Source organism: Bubalus bubalis, chromosome 12, assembly GCF_019923935.1.
Source record: "Bubalus bubalis isolate 160015118507 breed Murrah chromosome 12, NDDB_SH_1, whole genome shotgun sequence".
Lineage (NCBI taxonomy): Eukaryota > Metazoa > Chordata > Mammalia > Artiodactyla > Bovidae > Bubalus > Bubalus bubalis.
In genome coordinates, this window is record NC_059168.1 from 6,847,948 (window position 1) to 6,868,710 (window position 20,763).

The 20,763-nt window shown below is 39.4% G+C and overlaps 1 long non-coding RNA gene across 4 annotated transcripts in view; it reads right to left on the minus strand.

Moving 5' to 3' along the window:
- The window catches only part of LOC112578002, an 83,681-nt gene that overhangs the window by 19,673 nt on the left and 43,245 nt on the right, over positions 1–20,763 (minus strand). The gene's annotated exons all lie outside the window — the stretch shown is intronic.

Here is a 20,763-nt window from a genome sequence, read left to right on the forward strand (position 1 = left end):
ACTTCCAGAGAAAAAGGCAGGGAAAACGTTCTCTCACTAATGGTACCATTATATTTTTATCTCCCAAGGCAATAGAAAATGAATGAAAGCTAAACAAATGGGACCTAATCAAAGTTATGATCATTAGCACAACAAAGGAAACCCATTTAAAAAAAACACAAAACCCAACCCATCCAATGGGAAAAAATTAGTTTCAAACTTTTGAGATCAAGACTGATCTACAAAATACAGAAACAGCTCATTCAGCTCAGTAACAAAAACATTAACAAGCCAATCAAAAAACGGGCAGAATATCTACATATACATTTCCCCAGAGAAGACATCCAGATGGCCAAAAAGCACAGAATAGATGCTCAACAACATTTATTATTAATGAGATGCAAATTACAACCACAGTGAGGTACCACGATGATCAGAATTTCCGTAATTAAAATGTCTACAGATAAACGTTGCACTGAATGTGGAGAACTGTTGCACTGCCGTTGAGAACAGAAAGCGGTACTGCCACTGTGGAGAACAGTAAGGAGGTCCTTAAAAATTCAGTGAACTCCCTTGAAAAGAGAAACAGATACTCAGACTCACAGAGTGAGACTTACAGATACCAAAGGCAGAAGAGATGGGTAGGTATGATTTAGGAGTTTTGGTATAATTTAGATACACCATTCTTTAAAAAATAAAAAATAGGTCATCAACAACAACCACAGGGAACTTTACTGTCAATGTCATATTTGAAAAAAGAAAAATAATATATATATGTACAAATAAATCAATAGGCTCTACAAGTGAAAGCACAACACTATAATTCAGTGCTACTTTACCATCAATACAAATCTTAAATAATTAAGAAGGTAAAATGTTATGCGTATTGTACCACAATAAAAATGTGAATAAAACTGAAATGAAATAAAATGGTAGCAAAGTATTAAATAAAATACTTAAAAATTAACCTGACGAAAGAAGTGAAATACTTATGTCCTGAAAACTATGAAATATTAATAAAGAAATTTGAAAATGTTTCAAATAAATGGAAGAATATCACATACTCTTTTATTGGAAGCATTAAATTATTAAGTGGTCACACTACCCCAATAAATCTACATATTTAACTGCAATCTCTATCAAAATACCCATGGACTTTTTTTTTTTTCCCAGAGCTAGAACCAATAATACTGAATTTTATATGGAACCATAGATGACCTAGTATTGCCAAAGAAATCCTGAGCACAGAATAAGTCAGGAGGCATAACCCTCCCCAGAATTCAGGCAATACTACAGAGCAAGTCATCAAAACAACAGTGGTACTTGGACAAGAACAGACCTCCGGATGAACGGAACAGAAAAGACAGCCCAGGAGTAAACCCACACACCCACAGCCAGTTAATCTTGCATAAAGGAAACAAATATATACAATGGAGAAAAAAGACCGTCTCCTCAGCGAGTGGTGTTGGGAAAGTTGGACAGCTAGGTGGAAATCAGTGAAATTAGAACACAACCTCACATCATACACAACAATGAACTCAAAATGCTCTAGACTTAATATCCAGACATCACACTATGTAAGTTTTAGAGAACATCATACACAAAACGTTCTCTGACATTAATTGTACCAGTGTTTCGTTAGGTCAGCTCCCCAGGGCAATACAAATAAAAGCAACAAGAAACAGGGTTTCCCTGGTGGCTCAGTAGTAAAGAATTCCCTTCTAATGCAAGGGATAAGTGTTCAGTCCTTGATCTAGGAAGATCCTAAATGTTGCGGAACAAATAAACCTGTGCACCACAACGATTGAGCCTGTGCTCTAAAGTCCAGGAACCACAACTTCTGAAGCTCGTGTGCTGCACAAGATTAAGTCACCACAATGAGAAGCCCTTGCACTGCAACTAGAGAGTAGCCCTCACTCTCCACAACTAGAGATAAGCCCGCACAGCAACAAAGACGCAGCGCAGGCAGTAAGAAATTATATATTTTTAAAAAGCAGCAAAATAATCTAACTCATGAGCTTTTATGCAGCAAGGTAGCCATAAACAACAACAAAAAATGACAACCCATGGAATGGAAGTAAATATTTGCAAATGATGGGACAGACTAGGACTAATCTCCAAAATACACAAACAGCTCATTCACCTCAATATTAGAAAAAAAAAAAAAAGAATCTATTGAAAAAATGAGCAGAAGATCTACACTGACATTTCTCTGAAGACATACTGATGACCCAAAGCACATATAAGAATGCTGAACATCAACAATTATTACAGAACTGCAAATCACATCTATAATCAGTGATCACCACACCATTATCAGAAATTCCATAATTAAAATGCCTACAAATAACAAATTCTGGGGAGGTTGTAGATAAAAAGGAGCCCTTTTACTCTTCTGGTCAAAATGTATATTGGTTCAGACAGTACGGAGAACTATATGAAGGTTCCTTAAAATTTAAAGATTCAAAGACTGAGGAAACGCACCCATCCTCACCAAAGGGGAAAGGTAATGGGGATGCAATGAGACCCAACCAGTCCATTCTAAAAGAGATCAGTCCTGGGTGTTGACTGGAAGGACTGATGCTAAGCTGAAACTCTAGTACTTTGGCCACCTCATGAGAAGAGTTGACTCATTGGAAAAGACTCTGATGCTGGGAGGGATTGGGGGCAGGAGGAGAAGGGGATGACAGAGGACGAGATGGATGGATGGCATCACCGACTTGATGGACGTGAGTCTGAGTGAACTCCGGGAGTTGGTGATGGACAGGGAGGCCTGGCGTGCTGCGATTCATGGGGTCGCAAAGAGTTGGACATGACTGAGCGACTGAACTGAACTGAATGGGGATGGATGAATTAGGAGTTTGGGATTAACATATATACACTACTATACACATAACAGATAATTAACAAGGACTGACTGACATTGTGACCCCATGGACTATACAGTCCACAGAATTCTTCAGGCCAGAATATTGGGATGGGTAGCTGTTCCCTTCTCCAGGGGATCTTCCCAACCCAGGGATCAACTCAGGTCTCCTGCATTGCAAGTGGATTCTTTACCAGCTGAGCCACAAGAGAAGCCCAAACATACTGGAGTGGGTAGCCTATGGCTTCTCCAGCAGATTTTCCTGATCCAGGAATCGAACCGGGGTCTCCAGCATTGCAGGCAGATTCTGAGCCACTAGGCTTCCCTGGTGGCTCAGATGGTAAAGAATCAGCCTGCATTGTGGGAGACCTGGGTTCGATCCCTAGGTTGGGAAGATTCCCTTGGAGGAGGGCAGGGCAACCCACTCCAGTATTATTGCCTGGAGAATCCCCATGAACAGAGGAGCCTGGCAGGCTACAGTCCATGGGGTCACAAAGATTCGAAATGACTGAGTGACTAAGCACAGTACAGACTGACTGCATAGCACAGGGATCTCTAATTAATACTCTGTATAACCTAGATGGGGAAAGAATTTTTAAAAAATTGATTTCTGTATAAGCACATTACTACACTGCACAAATGAAATTAACACAATATTATAAATTAACTCTACTCAAATATAAAAGAAACATTCTTTAAATGATTTAGATAATAAATGTTATGTTATGCATATTGTATCACAATACAGAAATGTTTACAAATATAAAATAAAACACATCAAAATAAATAAAATACTTAGTATTAAACCTAAGGAGATAAAAGACTTATATGCTGAGAGCCGTAAAACACTGAAAATAAAATGAAAGATGACTCAAAGAAATAGAAGATATCCCAAGCTTTTGGATTGATAGCAGTCGTAGTTTTAAATGGCCCTACTACCCAAAGCAGTCTACAGATTAAATGCAATCCATGTCAAATTCCCTAAGATGTTTTTCACAGAAGTAGAACCCAAGATCCTAAAATTTACTCAGAATTATATATGATGCAGAATTGCTAAAGCAATCCTGAGGACCAAGAATAAAGCAGAAGCATAACCCTCTCAGATTCCACACAACACTATAGAGTTACAGTATTCAAAACAAGGAGGTCCTGGCACAGAAACAGACCGATGGGGCAATGGAAAAGAACAGAGACCCTAGGATCAAACCCACACACTATGGTCAATTTATCTTCCACAATGGAAGCAAGAATATATTGGATTGGCCACAAATTGCATTCTGATTTTTCTGTAGATGTTATGAAAAAACATTTAAGGAAACTTTTGGCCAGCCCAATAAAAGGGGAGGGCTTCCAAGGTGGCTCAGTGGTAAAGAATCTGCCTGCCAATGGAGGAGACCTGGGTTTGATTCCCCAGGTTGGGAAGATTCCCCAGAGAAGGCAATGACAACCCACTCCAGTATTCCTGCCTGGGGAATCCCCTGGACAGAGGAGCCTTGTGGGCTACAGGGCTGCAAAGAGTCAGACATAACTGAGTGACTAAATAACAACAACAGTACAAGGGTAAGAAGACAGTCTCATGGCAAGTGGTACTGGGAAAGTCACAGAGCCACGTGCCAATCACTGCAATTAGAACCCATATGCACACCATTAGGCAAAAAGTAACTCAAAATGACTTGAAGACTTAAGAAACACCACACCATGAACTCCTAGAGAAAAATTAGGCAAAGTATTCTCTGACAGAAATCATACTGCTTTTTTTCCTTAGATAAGTCTCCCAAGATGATAGAAAATGAGCCACAGATACACGCATAGGACCTAATCAAGTTTATGACCATTGGCACAGCCAAGGAAACCATATACAAAATAAGACAACCCACTGGATGGGAGGAAGTAGAGGCAAATGTTATGATCCACAAGACACTGATCTCAAAAATGTACTAACAACTCACTCACTTCCCTAGTCACAGCCCTAGCAACCCAATCAAAAAATGGGCAGAAGATCTGCATAGATATTTCTCCAGAGTAGACCTACAGATGACCAAACAGCACAGGAAGAGATGCTCAACATCAATAATTTTTTAACAAAATGCAAATGAAAACCACAAAGAGGTATCACCACAATGATCAGAATTTCCATAATTAAAATGTCTCCTAATAAGAAATGCTGGACAGGGTGGGAGAAAAAGGCACATGCCTACACTCCTGGGTGTGAATATAAGTGGTACCGCTACTGCAGAGAATGGTAAGGAGGTTCCTTAAAAATTAAATGATCTTATTTACAAAACAAAAAGAGACTTACAGACTCAGAGAAAACAAACTTATGCTTAAGAAGGGAAACCAGTGATGGGCAGGTTAAAATAGGAGTTGAGGTTAACGTATACACATTACTTACACCCAGTGCATATTCAACAAATAACTAATGTGTACAACAGGGAGCACAAATATCCTAGACAGACTATATGGAGAAAAATCTGAAAAATGATAGATATAAGTAAATTTTATTCATTAAAACTGAATCTAACACAGCATTGTAAATCAACACTTTTCCAATATGAAATAAAAGTTTGTAAAAATTAAGATCATAAAGGTAATGTTATGCATATTTATCCACAATATGGAAATTTGAAAAAGTACAGTATAGTAAAAACAAAAATGTCCTATCAGAATGAATATAGTATTGAGGAATTAACTGGACTAAAGAGGTCAAAGATTTATATGCTAAGAACCATAAAATACTACAAATAAAATGGAAGATGACCAAATAAATGGAAAGATTTCACATGCTTTTGGATTGAGAGCAGTAATATTTTTAAATGGTCATACTACCCAGTCTATAGATTACATGCAATCTCTATCAAATTCCCTGTGACATTTTTCACAGAGCTAGAACCTGATCCTTAAATTTATGTGGACGAATACATGACACACAATTCCCTAACCAATCCTGAGGACCAAAAACAAAGCAGGAGGCAGAACTCTCCCAGACTTGACTCATCACTACAGAGCTACAGTACTCAAAACAAGGGGTCCTGGCACAAAACAGACCCATGGGACAATGGACAAGGAGAGAGACCCCAGGCACAAATCCACACACCTAAGGTCAATTAATCCACAGTGGAATCAAGAACATATGGGGTTGGCCAAAAATTTCACTTGGATTTTTCTGTACAATGCTATGGAAAAACTTAAAGGAACCTTTTGTCCAACCCAGTACAAGCAGAAGAAGACAATCTACTCAGCAAGCAGTGTTGGGAAAATTATAGAGTTGCATCCCAGTCACTGAAATTAAAACCCACATGCACACCATTCAACAAAAACTAATTCAATATGGCTTGAAGACTCAAATAAGAGACATCACACCATAAACTCCTAAAGAAAAAAGTAGGCAAAGATTCTCAGAGAGAAATTGCACAGTTCTTGCCTTAGGGTTAGTCTCCCATGGCAATAGAAAATGAACCAAAGATATAAAAATGAGACCTAATCAAGCTAATATCATTTTGCACAGCAAAGGAACCATAAACAAAAGGAAAAGACAACCCACTAGATGGGACAAAATAATTGTAAATGATGTGATCCACAAGACACTGATCTGGAAATTATAGAACAGTTTGTTTACATCAGTATCAAAACACTAGCAATGCAATTAGAAAGCCACCAGCCAGAAGATCTACATAGACATTTCTCCAGAGTAGACCTACGTACCCTTGCCTGGAAAATCCCATGGACGAAGGAGCCTGGTGGGCTGCAGTCCATGGGATCGCTAAAGAGTCAGACACGACTGAGCAACTTCACTTTCACTTTTCACTTTCATGCACTGGAGAAGGCAATGGCAACCCACTCCAGTGTTCTTGCCTGGAGAATCCTAGGGACGGGGGAGCCTGGTGGGCTGCCATCTATGGGGTTGCACAGAGTCGGACACAACTGAAGCGACTTAGCAGCAGCAGCAGCAGACCTATAGATGGCCAAAAATCACAGGAATGATGGTTTGTGTTATTGAATCAACATCAATAATGTTTAACAAAATGCAAATGAAAACCACAATGAAGCATCACTTCTATGATCAGAATTTCCGGAATTAAAATGTCTACTAATAAAAATATTGGACAGGGTGTGGAGAAAAAGGAATGCTCCTACACTTCTGGTGGGAATGTAAACTGGCACAGCAGTATAGAGAATAGTAAGGCAGCTCCTTAAAAATTAAATTATCTTATTTACAAAACAAAAAGAGATTTAACAAACACAGAGACTGAGAAAACAAACTTATGCTTAAGAAGGGAACTGGTGGTGGGCAGGGATAAATTAGGAGCTTGAGATTAACATATACACAGTAAAAAATATACAATACATATTCAACTAGTACCTAATGTATGGAAGAAGAAACAACTAAATATACTGTATGGCCTCTATGGGAAAAGAATCTGAAAAAAAGGATGGACATAAGAAAATTACTGGGCTGTTACAACTGAATCTAACACAGCATGTGTAAATAATTTGATTCCAATATAAAATAAAAATTCATAAAAATTAAGATCATAAAATTGTTATGAATACTATATCACAATGCTATGCTGTTATGCTATGCTATGCTAAGTCACTTCAGTTGCGTCTGACTCTGTGCGACCCCATACACAACTCACCAGGTTCCTCTGTCCCCAGGATTCTCCAGGCAAGAACACTGGAGTGGGTTGCCATTTCCTTCTCCAATGCATGAAAGTGAAAAGTGAAAGTGAAGTCGCTCAGTCGTGTCCGACTCTCAGCGACCCCATGGACTGCAGCCTAACAGGATCCTCCGTCCATGGGATTTTCCAAAAAAGAGTACTGGAGTGGGGTGCCATTGCCTTCTCCATATCACAATATAGAAATTCAAAAAGAAAATACAATAAAAAACAAAAAGTCACATCAATATGAGTACCGTACTGAGGAATTAACCTGACTAAAGAGGTCAAAAACTTATATGCTGAGAACCATAAAACAATAAAAATAAAATTGAAGATAACTCAAAGAAATGGAAAAATAACCCATGCTTTTACATTGATGACAGAAATTTTTAAAAACGGCCATACTGCCCAAAACAATCTACAGATTTAATGCAATCACTAATACATTCCCTGTGACATTTTCACAAAACTAGAACCACTGTTCCTAAAATTTACTTGGAACCATTCCTGACACATAATTGCCAAAGCAATCCTGAGGACCAAGAACAAAGCAGGAGGCAGAACCCTCCCAGACTCCACACAGCACTGCAGAGCCACAGTATTCAAAACAAGGAGGTCCTGGCACAGAAACAGGCCTGGGGGACAATGGAACAGAACACAGACTCCAGGCACAAACCCACACATCTACGGTCAATTAATCTTTGACAGAGGAATAAGAATATACAATGGGAAAAGTCTCCACCGCAACTGGGGATGAGGAAGTTGGACAGCCACAAATATCACTGAAATTAGAACCCACACACACACCTACCAAAAAGAGGAACTGAAGATGGCTAGCAGACTTAAAAAGGAGACATCACAACACAAACTCATAGAGAAAAATGAACGGAAACATACTCTGTCAGAAGTTCTCCCACTGTTTTCTTACATCAGGCTCCCAAGGCAGTAGAAAAATAAACAAACTGGACCTAATCAAATCAATGGCTTTTTGCTCAACAAAAAGGAAATGAATAATAGAGAATGGGAGAGAATAATTGTAAACAATGTGATCCACAAATCACTGCTCTCCAAATTATACAAAAAGCCCCTTCACCTTAATATCAAAACACTAGCAACCCAATAAAAAACCAGATGGAAGACCTACATAGACATTCTCTGGAGAGGACCTTCAGATGGCCAGGAAGCACCAGAAAAGATGATCAACATTGATGATTTTTAATCAAAATCAAACTGAGATGTCACAACAATCAGAATTTCCCCAATTAAAACATCTACAAATAAATGTTTGAGTGGTTGTGAAGAAAAAGAAACTCTCCTACACTGTTGGTGGGAAGGCAAAGTGGAGAAGACTAAGGAAGTTCTTGAAAAATTAAATGAATTTACTTCAAAACCAAAAGAGACTCACAGACTCAGAGACTGAGAAAACAAACTCAAGCTTAAGAAAGGAGGCAGGTGGCAGGCAGGCAGGCATGAATTAGGACTTGGGTTTAAAATATACACACTACTATATGTATAATACATGCTCAACAAATACCTAATGTATAGAATAGGGAACTCACTAAATATACTGTGTAACCTATATGGGAAAAGAATCTAATAAAAGACAAATAAAATGTGAATTACTGTGCTGTTACAACTTAATCTAACACAACATTGTAAATCAACTTAACTCTAAAACAAAGCTAAACTTTTAAAAATTAAGATCATACAAATTATCTTGTGCATATTAGATCACAATAAAGAAATTTGAAAAATACAGTACAATAAAAAGCAAAAAAAAGTTGCATCAAAATGTATACATTAGTGAGGAATAACCTCACTAATAACGTCAAGGCTGTATATTGTCACCCTGCTTATTTAACTTATATGCAGAGTACATTATGAGAAATGCTGGACTGGAGGAAGCACAAGCTGGAATCAAGATTGACGAGAGAAATACCAATAACCTCAGATACGCAGATGACACCACCCTTATGGCAGAAAACGAAGAACTAAAGAGCCTCTTGATGAAAGTGAAAGAGAGTGAAAAAGTTGGCTTAAAGCTCCACATTCAGAAAACTAAGATCATGGCATCTGGTCCCAACACTTCATGGCAAATAGATGGGGAAACAATGGAAACAGTGAGAGATTTTATTTTTTTGGGCTCCAAGATCACTGCAGATGGTGACTGCAGCCATGAAATTAAAAGATGCTTGCTCCTTGGAAAAAAGTTATAATCAACCTAGACAGCATATTAAAAAGCAGAGACATTTTGCCAACAAAAGTCCATTTAGTCAAAGCTATGGTTTTTCCAGTGGTCATGTATGGATGTGAGTTGGATTATAAAGAAAGCTGACTGCTGAAGAATTGAAGCTTTTGATCTGTGGTGTTGGAGAAGACTCTTGAGAATCCCTTGGACTGCAAGATCTAACAAGTCCATCCTAAAGGAAATCAGTCCTGAATATTCATTGGAAGGACTGAAGCTGAAGCTGAAACTCCAATACTTTGCCCACCTGATGTGAAGAATTGACTCATTTGAAAAGACTCTGGTGCTTGGTAAGACTGAAGGCGGGAGGAGAAGGGGGGACGACAGAGGATGAGATGGTTGGATGGCATCACCAACTCAATGGACATGAGTTTGAGTAAACTCCGGGAGTTGGTGATGAACAGGGAGGCCTGGAGTGCTGCAGTCCATAGGGTCACAAAAAGTTGGACATGACTGAATGACTGAACTGAACTGAACCTAAGGAGGTGAAAGCCTTTATGCTGAGAATATAAAAGATTAAAAAAGAAAATTGAGCTGATTCAAAGAAATGGAAATATCTCCCATGCTTTGGAATTGATAGCAGTAATATTTTCAAGATGGTCACAGCCATCTACAGATTTAATGCAATCCCTATCAAATTACTCATGACTTTTTTCACAGAACTAGAACAAATAGTCCTAAATTAAGACAAAAGCAAAATTGCCAAAGGAATCCTGAGGACCAAGAAGATAGCAGGAGGCATAAACCTCCCAGAATGCACACAAGACTACCAAGCAAGTATTCAAAACAAGGGAGTTCTGGAACAAAAACAGACCGAGGGAGGGGACAATGAAAAAGAACAGAGACTCCAGGCACAAACCCACTCACCTGTGGTCAATTCATCTTCCACAGTGGAAGCAAGAATATATTGGATTGGCCACAAATTTCATTTGGATTTTTCTATAAGATATTAAGGAAAAATCCGAAGAAACCTTTTGACCAACCCAATACAAAGGGAAAATGACAGTTTCCCCAGAGTGCTGTTGGGAAAATCATACTGCCACAGGCCAATCACTGAGATTAGAACCCATATGCACACCATTCAGCAAAAAGGAATTCAAAATGGCTTGAAGTCTTTTTATATAAGTTACAGGTGTACAATACAATGATTCACAATTTTTATGTTATACTGCTATTATGGTTATTACAAAACATTGGCTATATTCCCCATGTTGTACAATATATTCCTTTTAAGGGATTTTTTTTTGATATGAACCACTTTTAAAGTCTTCATTGAACTTACAATATTGCTGTTGTTTTGTATTTTGGTTTTTTGGCTGCAAAGTATATGGGATGTGAGAGTTGGTCTATAAAGAAGGTTGAGCAGTGCTGAAGAATTGATGCTTTTGAATTGTGGTGCTGGAGAAGACTCTTGAGAGTCCCTTGGACAGCAAGGAGATCAAACCAGTCAATCCTAAAAGAAATCAATCCCTTATATTCATTGGAAGGGTTAATGCTGAAGCTGAAGCACCAATACTTTGGCCTCCTAATGGGAAAAATTGACTCCTTAGAAAAGACTCTGGAGAAGGCAATGGCATCCCACTCCAGCACTCTTGCCTGGGAAATCCCATGGACGGAGGAGCCTGGTAGGCTACAGTCCATGGGGTCGCTAAGAGTTGGACACGACTGAGCGACTTTACTTTCACTTTTCACTTTCATGCATTGGAGAAGGAAATGGCAACCCACTCCAGTGTTCTTGCCTGGAGAATCCCAGGGACAGAGGATCCTGGTGGGCTTCCATCTATGGGGTCTCACAGAGTCGGACACGACTGATGCGACTTAGCAGCAGCAGCAGCAGCAAAGACTCTAATGCTGGGAAAGATTGAAGACGGGAAAAGAAGGGGATGACAGAGGACAAGATGGTTGGATGGCATCACCAACTCAATGGACATAAGTTTAAGCAAACTCCGGAAGATAGTGGAGGACAGAGGAGCTTGCCATGCTACAGTCCTTGGGATCAAAGTGTTGGACACGACTTAGTGATTGAACAGCAAAAACATATGGGATCTTAGCTCCCCAGCCAGGGCTGGAACCCTGGGAAAGGTGAAGTCTTAACCATGAGACTGCCAGGGAATTCCCTGTACAATATAGCTTATTTTATATACAATAGTTTGTACCTCTTAATACTCTACCCTTATCTTGTCCCTTCCCTCTTCCTCTCCCCATGGTTAACCACAAGTTTGTTTGCTATTTCTGTGAGTCTGCTGCTTTTTTGTTATATTCACTAATTTATTGCATTTTTTAGATTCCACATATAAATCATATCATACAGTATTTGTCTTTCTCTGATTTATTTCATTTATCATAATGCCCTCCAAGTCCATTCGTGTTGCTGCAAGTGGCAACATTTTATTCTTTTTTATGGCTGAATAGTATTCCACTGTGTGTGTGTGTTTGTGTATCCATTATCTCTTCATCTGTTAATGGACACTTAGGGTGCATCCATATCTTGGTAAACAATGCTTTTGTGAACATTGGTGTTAATATGTCTTTTTGAATTAGTGTTTCTGTTTTTTTATTATTTTTTAATAGCATAAGCAATATTATTTATTTATTTTTAATTTAAATTTATTTTAATTGGAGGCTAATTACTTTACAATATTGTATTGGTTTTGCCATACATCAACATGAATCCACCATGGGTGTACACGTGTTCCCCTTCCTGAACCCCCCTCCCACCTCCCTCCCCATCCCATCCCTCTGGGTCATCCCAGTGCACCAGCCCCAAGCATCCTATATCCTGCATCGAACCTGGACTGGCGATTCGTTTCTTCTATGATATTATACATGTTTCAATGCCATTCTCCCAAATCATCCCCCCTCCCTCTCCCACAGAGTCCAAAAGACTGCCCTATACATCTGTGTGTCTTTTGCTGTCTCTCACACAGTGTTGTTGTTACCATCTTTCTAAATACCATATATATGCTCTAGTATACTGTACTGGAGTTTTTCTTTCTGGCTTACTTCATTCTGTATAATCAGCTCCAGTTTCATCCACCTCATTAGAACTGATTCAAATGTATTCTTTTTAATGGCTGGGTAATACTCCATTGTGTATATGTACCACAGCTTTCTTATCCATTCATCTGCTGATGGACATCTAGGTTGCTTCCATGTCCTGGCTATTATAAACAGTGCTGTGATGAACATTGGGGTACATGTGTCTCTTTCAATTCTGGTTTCCTCAGTGTGTATGCCCAGCAGTGGGATTGCTGGGTCATAAGGCAGTTCTACTTCCAGCTTTTTAAGGAATCTCCACACTGTTCTCCATAGTAGCTACTAGTTTGCATTCCCACCAACAGTGTAAGAGGGTTCCCTTTTCTCCACACCCTCTCCAGCATTTATTGCTTATAGACTTTTGGATAGCAGCCATTCTGACTGGCATGAAATGGTACCTCATTGTGGTTTTGATTTGCAGTTCTCTGATAATGAGTGATGTTGAGCATCTTTTCATGTGTTTGTTAGCCATCTGTATGTCTTCTTTGGGGAAATGTCTGTTTAGTTCTTTGGCCCATTTTGTAATTGGGTCGTTTATTTTTCTGGAATTGAGCTGCAGGAGTTGCTTGTATATTTTTGAGATTAGTTTGTCAGTTGCTTCATTTGCTATTATTTTCCCCCATTCTGAAGGCTGTCTTTTCACCTTGCTTATAGTTTCCTTTGTTGTGCAGAAGCTTTTAATTTTAATTAGGTCCCATTTGTTTATTTTTTCTTTTATTTCCAGTATTCTGGGAGGTAGGTCAGAGAAGGCAATGGCACCCCACTCCAGTGTTCTTTCCTGGAGAATCCCAGGGACAGGGGAGCCTGGTGGGCTGCCGTCTATGGGGACGCACAGAGTCGGACATGACTGAAGCGACTTAGCAGCAGCAGCAGCAGGGAGGTGGGTCATAGAGGATCCTGCTGTGATTTATGTTAGAGAGTGTTTTGCCTATGTTCTCCTCTAGGAGTTTTATAGTTTCTGGTCTTACGTTTAGATCTTTAATCCATTTTGAGTTTATTTTTGTGTATGGTGTTAGAAAGTGTTCTAGTTTCTTTCTTTTACAAGTGGTTGACCAGTTTTCCAGCACCACTTGTTAAAGAGATTGTCTTTAATCCATCGTATATTTTTGCCTCCTTTGTCAAAGATAAGGTGTCCTTATGTGCGTGGATTTATCTCTGGGCTTTCTATTTTGTTCCATTGATCTATATTTCTATCTTTGTGCCAGTGCCATACTGTCTTGATGACTGTGGCTTTATAGCTTTGTAGTAGAGCCTGAAGTCAGGCAGGTTGATTTCTCCAGTTCCATTCGTCTTTCTCAAGATACCTTTGGCTATTCGAGGTTTTTTGTATTTCCATACAAATTGTGAAATTATTTGTTCTAGCTCTGTGAAGAATACCTTTGGTAGCTTGATAGGGATTGCATTGAATCTATAGATAGCTTTGCATAGAATACTCATTTTCACTATATTGATTCTTCCGATCCATGAACATGGTATATTTCTCCATCTATTTGTGTCCTCTTTGATTCCTTTCACCAGCGTTTTATAGTTGTCTATATGTAGGTCTTCAGTTTGTTTAGGTAGATATATTCCTAAGTATTTTATTCTTTTCGTTGCAATGGTGAATGGAATTGTTTCCTTAATTTCTCTATTTTCTCAGTATTAGTGTATAGGAATGCAAGGGATTTCTGTGTGTTGATTTTATATCCTGCAACTTTACAATATTCATTGATTAACTCTAGTAATTTTCTGGTGGAGTCTTTGGGGTTTTCTATGTAGAGGATCATGTCATCTGCAAATAGTGAGAGTTTCACTTCTTCTTTTCCAATTTGGATTCCTTTTCTTTCTTTTTCTGCTCTGATTGCTGTGGCCAAAACTTCCAAAACTATGTTGAATAGTAGTGGTGAAAGTGGGCACCCTTGTCTTGTTTCTGACTTTAGGGGAAATGCTTTCAATTTTTCACCACTGAGGATAATGTTTGCTGTGGGTTTGTCATATATAGCTTTTATTATGTTGAGGTATAGTCCTTCTATTCTGGAGAGTTTTTATCATAAATGGATGTTGAATTTTGTCAAAGGCTTTCTCTGCATCTATTGAGATAATCATATGGCTTTTATTTTTCAACTTGTTAATGTGGTGTATTACATTGATTGATTTGTGGATATTGAAGAATCCTTGCATCTCTGGGATAAAGCCCACTTGGTCATGGTGTATGATCTTTTTAATGTGTTGTTGGATTCTGATTGCTAGAATTTTGTTAAGGATTTTTGCATCTATGTTCATCAGTGATATTGGCCTGTAGTTTTCTTTTTTTGTGGGATCTTTGTCAGGTTTTGGTATTAGGGTGATGGTGGCCTCATAGAATGAATTTGGAAGTTTACCATCCTCTGCAATTTTCTGGAAGAGTTTGAGCAGGATAGGTGTTAGCTCTTCTCTAAATTTTTGGTAGAATTCAGCTGTGAAGCCATCTGGACCTGGGCTTTTGTTTGCTGGAAGATTTTTGATTACAGTTTCAATTTCCGTGCTTGTGATGGGTCTGTTAAGATTTTCTATTTCTTCCTGGTCGAGTTTTGGAAAGTTGTACTTTTCTAAGAATTTGTCCATTTCTTCCACGTTGTCCATTTTATTGGCATGTAATTGCTGATTGTAGTCTCTTATGATCCTTTGTATTTCTGTGTTGTCTGTTGTGATCTCTCCATTTTCATTTCTAATTTTATTGATTTGATTTTTCTCCCTTTGTTTCTTGATGAGTCTGGCTAATGGTTTGTCAATTTTATTTATCCTTTCAAAGAACCAGCTTTTGGCTTTGTTGATTTTTGCTATGGTCTCTTTTGTTTCTTTTGCATTTATCTCTGCCCTAATTTTTAAGATTTCTTTCCTTCTACTAACCCTGGGGTTCTTCATTTCTTCCTTTTCTAGTTGCTTTAGGTGTAGAGTTAGGTTATTTATTTGACTTTTTTCTTGTTTCTTGAGGTATGCCTGTATTGCTATGAACTTTCCCCTTAGGACTGCTTTTACCGTGTCCCACAGGTTTGGGGTTGTTGTGTTTTCATTTTCATTCATTTCTATGCATATTTTGATTTCTTCTGTGATTTGTTGGTTATTCAGAGGTGTGTTGTTCAGCCTCCATATGTTGGAATTTTTAATAGTTTTTCTCCTGTAATTGAGATCTAATCTTACTGCATTGTGGTCAGAAAAGATGCTTGGAATGATTTCTATTTTTTTTTTAATTTACCAAGGCTAGATTTATGGCTCAGGATGTGATCTATCCTGGAGAAGTTTCCATGTGCGCTTGAGAAAAAGGTGATATTCATTATTTTGGGGTGATATGTCCTATAGATATCAATTAGGTCTAACTGGTCTATTGTATCATTTAAAGTTTGTGTTTCCTTGTTAATTTTCTGTTGAGTTGATCTATCCATAGGTGTGAGTGGGGTATTAAAGTCTCCCACTATTATTGTGTTATTGTTAATTTCTCCTTTCATACTTGTTAGCATTTCTCTTACATATTTTGGTGCTTCCGTGTTGGGTGCATATTTATAATTATTATATCTTCTTCTTGGATTGATCCTTTGATCATTATGTAGTGTCCTTCTTTGTCTCTTTTCACAGCCTTTGTTTTAAAGTCTATTTTATCTGATATGAGTATTGCTACTCCTGCTTTCTTTTGGTCTCTATTTGCATAGAATATCTTTTTCCAGCCCTTCACTTTCAGTCTGTATGTGTCCCCTGTTTTGAGGTGGGTCTCTTGTAGACAACATATATAGGGGTCTTGTTTTTGTATCCATTCAGCCAGTCTTTGTCTTTTGTTTGGGGCATTCAACCCATTTACGTTTAAAGTAATTATTGATACATATGATCCCATTGCCATTTACTTTATTGTTTTGGGTTCGAGTTTATACACCGTTTTTGTGTTTCCTGTCTAGAGAATATCCTTTAGCATTTGTTGGAGAGCTGGTTTGGTGGTGCTGAATTCTCTCAGCTTTTGCTTGACTGTAAAGCTTTTGATTTCTCCTTCATATTGAATGAGATCCTTGCTGGGTACAGTAATCTGGGCTGTAGGTTTTTTTTTTTTTTTTTTTTCATCACTTTAAGTATGTCTTGCCATTCCCTCCTGGTCTGAAGACTTTCTATTGAAAGATAAGCTGTTATCCTTAGGGGAATCCCCTTGTGTGTTATTTGTTGTTTTTCCCTTGCTGCTTTTAATATTTGTTCTTTGTGTTTGATCTTTGTTAATTTGATTAATATGTGTCTTGGGGTGTTTCACCTTGGGTTTACCCTGTTTGGGACTCTCTGGGTTTCTTGGATTTGGTGATTATTTCCTTCCCCATTTTAGGAAGTATTTTCTCATGGTCTTTCTTTTTGTCTTCTTCTTCTGGGACTCCTATGATTCAAATGTTGGGGCATTTAATATTGTCCTGGAGGTCTCTGAGATTGTCCTCATTTCTTTTAATTTGTTTTCCTTTTTTCCTCTCTGATTCATTTATTTCTACCATTCTTATCTTCTACTTCACTAATCCTATCTTCTGCCTCCGTTATTCTACTATTTGTTGCCTCCAGAGTGTTTTTGATCTCATTTATTGCATTATTCATTATATATTGACTCTTTTATTTCTTCTAGGTCCTTTTTAAACCTTTTTTGTGTCTTCTCAATCCTTGTCTCCAGGCTATTTATCTGTGATTCCATTTTGATGTCAAGATTTTGGATCATTTTCATTATCATTATTTGGAATTCTTTACCAGGTAGATTCCCTATCTCTTCCTCTTTTGTTTGGTTTGGTGGGCATTTATCCTGTTTCTTTACCTGCTGAGTATTCCTCTGTCTCTTCATCTTGTTTATATTGCTGAGTTTGGGGTGACCTTTCTGTATTCTGGCAGTTTGTGGAGTTCTCTTTATTGTGGAGTTTCCTCACTGTGGGTGGGGATGTACGGGTGGCTTGTCAAGGTTTCTTGGTTAGGGAAGCTTGTGTCAGTGTTCTGGTGGGTGGAGGCGGATTTCTTCTCTCTGGTGTGCAATGAAGTGTCCAGTAATGAGTTATAAGATGTCAGTGGTTTTGGAGTAACTTTGGGCAGCCTGTATATTGAAGCTCAGGGCTGTGTTCCTGTGTTGCTGGAGAATTTGCATGGTATGTCTTGCTCTGGAACTTGTTGGCCCTTGGGTGATGCTTGGTTTCAGTGTAGATATAGAGGCGTTTGATGAGCTCCTGTCGATTAATGTTCCCTGGAGTCAGGAGTTCTCTGGTATTCTCAGGATTTGGACTTAAGCCTCCTGCTTCTGGTTTTCAGTCTTATTTTTACAGTAGTCTCAAGATGTCTCCTTCTATACAGCACCATTGATAAAACATCTAGGTTAAAGATGAAAAGTTTTTCCACAGTGAGGGACACCCAGAGAGGTTCACAGAGTTACATGGAGAAGAGAAGAGGGAGGAGGGAGTTAGAGGTGACCCAAATGAGATGAGGTGGAATCGAAAGAGGAGAGAGCAAGCTAGCCAGTAATCACTTCCTTATGTGTGCTCCACAGTCTGGACCACTCAGAGATGTTCACAGAGTTATACAGAAAAGAGAAGAGGGAGGAAGGAGACAGAGGTGGCCAGGAGGATAAAAGGAGGGTATGAAAAGGAGCGAGACAGATCCAGCCAGTAATCAGTTCCCTAAGTGTCCTCCACTGTCCGGAACACACTAGTGATTCACAGAGTTGGGTAGAGAAGAGAAGAGGGAGGGAGGAGACAGAGGTGACCTGGTGGAGAAAAAGGAGAGTCCAAAGAGGGAGAGAGCAGTCAAGCCAGTAATCTCACTCCCAAGTAAAAATGGGTACTGAAGATTGGGTTCTTAAAGGTACAAAATTGATAACAAATACCAAAAAGCAAAGATTAAAAATCTAGAGTCGAGGTTGGATTTTAAAAAATACAATATTAAAGAAGAGAAGAACAAAAGTCACAAAAATTATTTAAAAATATATATGTATATGAAGTTTGCTTTAAAAAAATAGGGTCTCTTTTTTGCAAAGTAATAGTAGGTTATAAAAATGAAAATTAAAGGAGTAATAGAGGACTTAAAATTTTTTTTTCATTAAAAAAAAAAGAATGATTGTAAAAATAGTAAAAAATATATCTAGGACTTTTTCTGGTGGTGTTGTGGGCAGTGTGGGGTCAGTTCATTTTTGGATAGTTCCTTGGTCTGGCTTATATTTCTCAAGATCTACAGGCCGCTTCCCATGTAGTCAGTACTAACTACAGAGTTTTAACCTATTGCACCTGTCACTTCCAAGGCGGTTCCCTCTGTTTTAGCTTCTTCTGTTTGCTGGTCTCTTCAGTGTCTGATTTCCACCCTGACACAAAGGGGACAGTGGTGGACACTTTTTTTAGGCTCACTTGTTCAGTTGCGCTGTGGGGAGGGAGGGACGCTGCAAACAAATAATGGCATGTGCTCGCAGTGTCTCAGCCACACGGGGCCTGCCCCCGCTCACGGCGCCTGTGCCCTCCCTGCCCACACAGCTCAGGGTCTAGGTTGCTCTGCTGGGAACCATCTGAGGCCGGCCCTGGGCTGCATGCACCTCCAAGGTCTAAGCCGCTCAGGTTCAGGCACTCAGGTAGTCCTCAGAGGCACAGACTCAGTTGGGCCTGCGTTTAGTGTCCTTCCCAGGTCCGAGCAGCTCAGGTGATGAGGTGTTTGGCGAGCGTGGTCGCTGTGACTTATCACTTCCCCTGTCCCTGCCGCTCAGTTTTCTGGGTGTACAAGTGGTGCACCTTCTCAGGCAGATGATGACTGCCCAGAACCCCAAGCAGTGTTAGTTAGCAAAGAAGCCTGCTTGCAGTTTGGTAGATAATGCCTCTCTGGGGCTGCGATGCCCCCTTCTGGCTCTGGCTGCCTGTCACCAGAGGGGGATGGTCTGCAGCTGGCTAGTTCTGTTGTCCTTTGTTCTGTGCAGGGGCCCGGCGGTGTCTTAAGTTAGGGCTTTTCATGTGGTAGCTATCCCACAGTCCGGTTTGCTAGCCCAAGTTAGTTCCCTCAGATTGCCCTCGGGGCATTCAGGCCCGGTCCTTACTCTAAACAATGCAGCCGCGCCTCCCTGCCCAGCCCCCGCTTGCTAGTGGCGGGTGCAGGCGTCTGTGCTGCTTCTCCGCTGGGGGAGTTACCGCTGGGCTCGTAATCTGTGGGTTTTAATTATTTAATTTTCCTCCCTGTTATGTTGCCCTCTGTGCTTCCAAGGCTCACCACAGACTCAGCAGTGAGAGTGTTTCCTGGTGTTTGGAAACTTCTCTTTTTAAGACTCCCTTCCCGGGATGGAGCTCTGTCCCTACCTCTTTTGTGTCTTTTTTTGTCTTTTATATTTTTTCCTACCTCCTTTCAAAGACAATGGGCTGCTTTTCTGGGTGCCTAATGTCCTCTGCCAGCATTCAGAAGTTGTTTTGTGGAATTTACTCAGTGTTTAAATGTTCTTTTGATGAATTTGAGGGAGAAAGTGGTCTCCCTGTCCTATTCCTCCGCCATCTTTAGGACTGCCCCTGGCTTAAAGTCTTAAATGAGAGACACCATGCCATTGACTCCTAGAGAAAAATGTAGGTGAAACAATCTCTGAAAGAAATCAAACTCTTCTCTTTTTAAGCCAGTCTCCCAAGCCAAGAGAAAATGAACCTAAGATATACAAATATCAAGCTTCCCTGGTGGCTCAGGGTAAAGCATCTGCCTGCAATGTGGGAGACCTAGGCTTGATTCCTGGGTGGGAAAGATCCCTTGGAGAAGGAAATGGCAACCCACTCCAGTATTCTTGCCTGGAAAACCCCATGGAAGGAGAAGTCTGGTGGGCTGCAGTACATGGGCTACAGTCCCAAAGAGTCAGACATGACTGAGCGACTTCACTTTCAAGTTTATTTGAAAAAAAAAAAAGAAAATAAAATATAATAAATAATATATATATGTATAAATAAATCTTCAGGCTTTACAATGAAAGAGGCACAGTTCAGATCAGTTCAGTCGCTCAGTCGTGTCCGACTCTTTGC